Below are 7,086 nucleotides of genomic sequence, written 5' to 3' on the forward strand. Positions count from 1 at the left end.
AGGTGTTCTAAAAAAGGGGTCTGACACTTTCACACCTATAGTTTCAACTCAGTCTCACGGCAGTTTGTGAAATGGTCACGTAGTTTTTAATCTATTGATTTGTGTACACGGCCACCTTTATCTTGTTTTTTTCGTGATGGTCAGCATGTTTTTTAAACTAATGTATTTCAATGGGAAGCATCTTTCGTGATCACAGCACGATTCCGGGTTGGTTTTAGGAAAACGTGACACGCAGGATATGATGCCCGGTCTCCGGGGGACGCGGGACAACAACGGGACGGTTGGGTTTAGGAAAAGAAGAACGGGGAAAGGAAACGTGACACGCAGGACACAATCCCGGGTCTCCTGGGTGAAAGTCCTGTATTGTTTGACCCATCCTCCCCCCCCCCCCAACCAACCACCCTACGTGGATTTTCGGCCTTTCATACTACTCGCTACTGTAGTTGCTCTTAATACATTAGTCCAAAAAACTAGATAAACGTGTCCGTGTACACGAATCAATAGATTAAATTACGTGACCATTTCATGAACTGCCGTGAGACTGGGTTGATAGTTCTGTAGACTCGGAGCCATTTGGGGTCAACATTGTGTCATTTTTCATTTAGTTGTGTTAGCGTTCACAAACACCAAACATAAGAAACGGTCGCTGGTCTGTTGGACAGAATATCTGAGTACTACACTTCTGCTCTCAGAAATAATGAAATAATTCATAACAACATCTTGGGTTTTCTGGTTCTGCTTTAGTGTTTCTGGTTAGGGTACTGCAATTGATGAACTTTCAATCGCAATTTCGGCTCCTAACGATCACAAAAACAGAGTAAAGGAGAAGACGATTATTTTGTCTCGTGTGTTGACTGACCTCCCGAAGACTAAATTCACTCAGCCAACATTTGAATATATGTCTTACATGATTTATTTTAAGGGAAAAAGTCTGAATGGAAATGTCTCAGTTGAAGGTGTTTTCTCTGTTGATTTGTTGAACTGTTTCACTGACTTTAACTTCAATAAATGCAACATCTTTCCAAAAGACAGCGAGTAATTGTGTTAAATAATCCTGATTTCTATACTGACCAAAATAATCTGAATTAGGATTTATTCAGTTAAAACCAGTGGTGTAGTCTACGTGATAGGCAGGTACAGCCGCTGGGAAAGACCACGGGTTTCTGTATACCTACTTACAAAAGCGCCAGGATAACGTTAAGTTACGTAACGATGAGCGATCATTCTCTGCAAATTTGTAATTAACAAATGTGAATCACTAAAGGGGATTTAAACTACACTATGTCTGTGTTTTGGTAATAGTCCAGTCATTTTATGAAAAAAGGTAGGCCAAACTGCAACAGAAGCAAACTCAACTGATTTTGTATCCTCAATATGTCTGGAGTAAGTAAAAATAAGCCCCGAAGTACAGGAAAGTACTTCTTCCTGCCTCTATGTATTAATGCTCATGGGTAGCCTAAATGGGTTCCATTCAGACCTTAACATGAAGTCTTTTACTGTTATATGTCAACAAGATTTAATAAGACATTTTCACCTGGCTATACCCAATGTTTAGAGCTGTTGTGGTATTTATGCAAATTAGCACATACAATTAGATTATATACCGTTTGCCCATGTTAACAAACTATTTCAAAGAACTTGTAATATATGTTTTGTTTGTCTTGATGTAAGTAATCAACTCAGTAATTTTCATGGGGATATCTGAAGGTTAAAATGTTTACCCTATTCACGTGAGAAAAAGAATGAATAGGCGGATGAATAGGCTATATTTGGGTCTTTTTTGAAACTGTCCCCTAATGGGATTCTTTGGGGCTTTTTTTTCCTTACTCAGGACATATTGAGGATACAAAATCAGTTGCAATTTGGCCTAGATTGAGCCCCATTTTGGCTTAAAATTGCTGGACTATGAGCCCCTGAAGTTACCGCCGCTTCGGGTGACACTGCAGCAGACGGTAACGTTACAGAAACTACCGGAAATGAGCCAGATGAGGCTGATGCATTACGGCAGTGTTTCTCAAAAGTACGGACCAAGGTCCGCATCCGGACCGGACGGAAAGTTCATCCGGAAACATTCATCGTTCATCAGAGAAACAGAGAACTCCACCTGAATGTATGTTGCTTTAAAAGTTAAAAGTGAGTTAACAGACCTTTTTCAGGGGAGACATGTTGACATGTCATAGTAAGAAAAGCACAGGTGTATTCAAAACCATTGATGATGGCTGCAATCCACTTAGGAGAGGCCCTGGTATTGAGCATGCTGACTCACTGAAATAGCTTCCTGGGACACTTGATGGAACTGAGCCATCATTCAGCTTTGTAGTTCCTTTGTTCTGACCTTTAGACCTGCTTTCTAGTTCCTCTTTTCTGACACTTTGACCCTGCTTTCACCTGGTAGTAAGATCCGATCTGAGTGATCGGATCACAAGCGTACAGCTCTGAAACTCACATCTTCTGCTTGCATGCTTGATGCATGTTGGTTTTCTGTAGTGGACCTGGCCAATGCGTCTTTCAGTGTCCCAGTGCATACTGATAGTCAGTTTTGGGTTCGTCTTTGCCAAAGTTCTTGTGAGTCTGACGTTTGGTCAGTGGTACTATTGAGTTGGTTGAAGGTTCAGAGGTCAAAGCAAGAGTGATTTATCCTCTTCAGACATATGTTACTCTCCGGGTTGAGACCCTTCCAACGATGTGTTTGCTTTAGTCCTACGACAACAGGGAAATATAACCCACCGCTTGATTACTTCGTACATCTTCACATCTGAGAAATTGTTTTCTTATATTTTAAATAGTTTTTTGTTGTTAAAAGGCAGTACACTTATATTAAATTAAGTTTGCAAATTTAATCTCAGAAACAGATAAGACGTGATTATTTTAACATTTGGTGGAGACCACTTTGCAGCAGATAGCCTACGTTATTGTCCCCATAGGGAGATTTGCCTTGGACTCAAATGGTGCACAATTAACACTTGATATATTGTCTTAATCATACAGCTGACATAGTGGTTACAATAAACAACAACATATTAACAAAGGGACATGTAGCGTACTAAGACACAGCCTGATCATACTTTACATATATTGCACATATTTCACGAACAGTGATAAGAGCTACCAATAGACCTTTCTCACGGCAGACATGTTGACATGTCATAGCAGGAAAAGCACAGGTGTGTTCAAACCATTAATGATGGCTGCATTCCACTTAGGAGAGGCCTGGTATTGTTCATGCTGACTCACTGAAATAGCTTAGTGGGACACTAGATGGAACTGAGCCATCGTTAAGGTGATCAATTTCAGCTGTGTTTTTCCTACTATGACAAGTCAACATGTCTGCTGTGAAAAAGGTCTATTAAATGTTTTATCGCCAATCGTTCCGGGCCTCTGAGCTGGACCTTTGAGTGACCCCTGCATTAAGGGTAACGTTATAAAATACGTATGGGGTTGTCGCTCTGGGATGGCGAGTATGTCTGGGAATCACAGTATACTCACTACACCACTGGTTAGAACAGCCCAAACTGCTCAGCTGTGAAAGCAACCTGAGTTCAGGATTGTGAGTGATTTAAGTTTAAGTGCCGTCTCCTGGTTTGGCCTCAACCTCTGAATAAAATAAAACCTTTTCCTTTTCTTTATTTCATGATTTATCTCGACTTGCTGACGTCTGCCGTGGGAGTTGAAGATGAAAGAACTGATCCAGATCTCTCAGAGTTTTCTCTCTCTCGCTCTCTCTCTCTTCACAGTAACAAAGTTTAATTAGAAGTTGTATCTGCGTCTGCAGATAACTCAGTTCCTGATCAAAGGCTTCATTAACTTCACTGATTATCACTTCAGAGGAAATTACAGCAGCAGGCTAAACTTCTGCAGCACTTGTCCTGAATAATGAAATGCAGTAAGGGGTTCTCGCATTCCTGAATCAGAGTACACTTAACCCTGAAATCCAGTTTGTGAGATTAGTGTGAACACTGCATACTGGACCCGTGCACAGTCGGTCGATCCATACCCGAGGCCACTTGAACAGCAGAGTTTTTCCTGACTCAGAATGAGTCTTTTGGGGGGCTGACTACACAAGACAGTATGCATGATGGGTTTGCGTAGGTAACGCCGCATTCAGACCACTGTCACTACCCGATTTAAACGGTTTACGGCATAACGCCAAGGGATCCGGATCTGGCAAACGTTTTAGCTATCTATGAATGTGGGGCTGCAGCGAAAAAGTTGAGACCGACACAACTTTAGTAGAAACTCCCCGTGTCCCGCTGCGGAGGCCAGTCATGTAACAGAGATCAGACTTATGGGTGTGGTTTGAGGCGGTGTGAGAGTCATGTACAGGAAACAGGAAACGTCACTGCTTCTATCTCTGCCACAAGGAAGTTTGAAAACACAAGCTCTGAACTGGCCGGGAGTTTGTGGAACAGCTGACTGTTACCTCAGTCCCTCCGTCTCTTTTTTCCTCTCTGCAGGAAAAACCCTGCTAAAGGTTTACAGTTCATGTTCCTGTACGGTTGGCACTAGATTATAAAACAACTGTACTTCTCTGACTGAAAGCTTAGTCATCAGATGTGTGAGACATTCAGACGCTCTGCGCTGCACACCTAGAGAGAAACTCTGACATCACGTCATCCATGCAAATGTGCCTCACCGACAGCAGAAAGTTATTTGAATAAAAACCCTGAGTGGCTCTCACGCTGATCAGTTTTATACTGAAATATCACTCAACTGTTCAGAGAATCAAACATTCAAACTACAAGATTCACTGGGCAGGTGAAATATATAAAAGAAAACGATGAAATTGAAGAAAAACGTAGGTATCTTTGCATTTAAAAGACCTTTATCCATGACCCAGTTATCTAAAATAAAAGCTCTCTCACTCTACGGATGAATGCATGTAAAGATGCAGAGATGAGTAGATTAAAAACTGAATGATAACTCAGAGAATAAAGTCACATTCGTGGATCTAAACTCGGATACATTTTTAAACATGTGCAGCGTTTTCACCGCCGTTATAAGGTTTAGGTCCTGAATGAATGAACGAATGAATGAATAAATTAAACTAAAAGACTTTTCTCAGATCTAATGATTGTAGTCAGACTTCTTCAGCTTTAAGCTTTTTGAGTGCCATTTTTTTTATTATCTGCTGTAACGTTTCCAACGTTTTAGACACAAATATAACGGTCCAAAATGATGTGAAAAAGAGACGCAAAACTACCACAAAGAGACCCAACACGACTACAAAGAGACCCAACACGACTACAAAGAGACCCAACACGACTACAAAGAAACACGACTACAAAGAAACACGACTACAAAGAAACACGACTACAAAGAGACCCAACACGACTACAAAGAAACACGACTACAAAGAGACACAACACGACTACAAAGAAACACGACTACAAAGAAACACGACTACAAAGAGACCCAACACGACTACAAAGAGACCCAACACGACTACAAAGAGACCCAACACGACTACAAAGAAACACGACTACAAAGAGACACAACACGACTACCAAGAGACCCAAAACGACTACCAAGAGACCCAACACGACTACAAAGAGACCCAACACGACTACAAAGAGACCCAACACGACTACAAAGAAACACGACTACAAAGAGACACAACGACAAAGAGATGCAACACGACTACAAAGAGACCCAACACGACTACAAAGAGACACAACACGACTACAAAGAGACACAACGACAAAGAGATGCAACACGACTACAAAGAGACGCAAAACCCCACAGAGACTAAACCCCTCCAAGACACAGTGTGTTTGGGGAAATTGCATTTTTTTTAACCCTTGTGTTATCTTTCATTCGACTGTAGTTGTCGTCCTGCAGGCTGATCTCACAAAGTGGCGTATGTATGACACACCAATTCGTATTCCGTTTTTACGTGTTATCAAGACACATACTCGCTTTTTAGCGTGTTTATCAACGCCGTTTGGCCTCCATTGACCTACATTACATGTGAATTATCGCCGTAGCGAGTAGCATGAAAGGACAGAGGTTGGTCGTGGTGGTGGATGGGTAAAACACAGGACTTTCACCCAGGAGAGCTGGGATTGTGTCCTGCGTGTGGCGTTTATCAAGGTTTTTTTTTTTTAATACATTCTACCCCCAACGTTCGTTTCCTAAACCCAACAGTTTATCGTTTTCCTAAGCATGTGACGTTGGTCACCGTCGTGTTTTTGACGTTTTTTAGTGTTACTAAAGCCTTTCCCAATGTTCTTTTCCTAAACCCAATTTTTTTTTTTTTAAACACGCATGCAACGTTCTCACGTATGTTTACATCCACTGTATACTGCGTAGACATACACGCGGATAACTCAAAATGCGTACAGATAACACGCCACTTGGCTTTAGGAAAGTGGTGTGTATGTTTACGCAATGTCATGATGTCATGTTGCGTCCTGAAAATCAACACTTTTTCTGAAGTTTTCGTCTCTTTTGTCGACACTTTTGTCTCTCTTTTCAATGTTTTTGGCTCTTTTTTTTTACGTTTAATGCTTCTTTTCACTACCATTTCTAAACACATCAGTATTTATGGAATGGACCACCGGAGGGAAATAGGGGAGGGTCATGTCTTTTTATTCTTTGTTGAGGGGAGGGTCACCCAACTTTTATATTCATGAACAGCAAAATTTCAAAGTGGCTTGTTTGGTGCATGTAGCTCTCGGTCTCGCCCCCCCATCGCTAACAGATGGGTCTGACCCAACACAAATCGCACCATGACAGCAACTCAAGTTTGGAGTTGCTTTCTTTGAGAATGCATTATGCAACCCTATAGCTAACTGCGCCGCCTGTTGCCAAAGTATCGTCACTGACATGGAGCCGGAATAGTGAAATAGTGGCTAACGGTACATCTTTGCCAAGCCCAACCAGTAGAGAAGCCATCAATAAATTATTGGGGAGAGTCATGCCTTTTTTCCCCAATCATTTTGGAAAGTCATAGAAAAATGAAGGGAGGGTCAAGTCTATTTTGACTAAAGATCCCAAAACTCCTCCGGTAGCCCCTTAAATAAAAAACAAACAGTCCCTATCACCAACTTATTACCAGTTTTATACTCACTTTTGGAATTCATGGTC

At 41.4% G+C, this 7,086-nt stretch overlaps 1 protein-coding gene across 4 annotated transcripts in view; it reads right to left on the bottom strand.

Annotated features, from left to right (window-relative positions):
* myo5b (myosin VB) overlaps window positions 1–7,086 on the bottom strand; it is a 70,482-nt gene that overhangs the window by 46,569 nt on the left and 16,827 nt on the right. The gene's annotated exons all lie outside the window — the stretch shown is intronic.

The sequence above is a fragment of the Sander vitreus genome, chromosome 16, assembly GCF_031162955.1.
Source record: "Sander vitreus isolate 19-12246 chromosome 16, sanVit1, whole genome shotgun sequence".
NCBI classification, from domain to species: domain Eukaryota; kingdom Metazoa; phylum Chordata; class Actinopteri; order Perciformes; family Percidae; genus Sander; species Sander vitreus.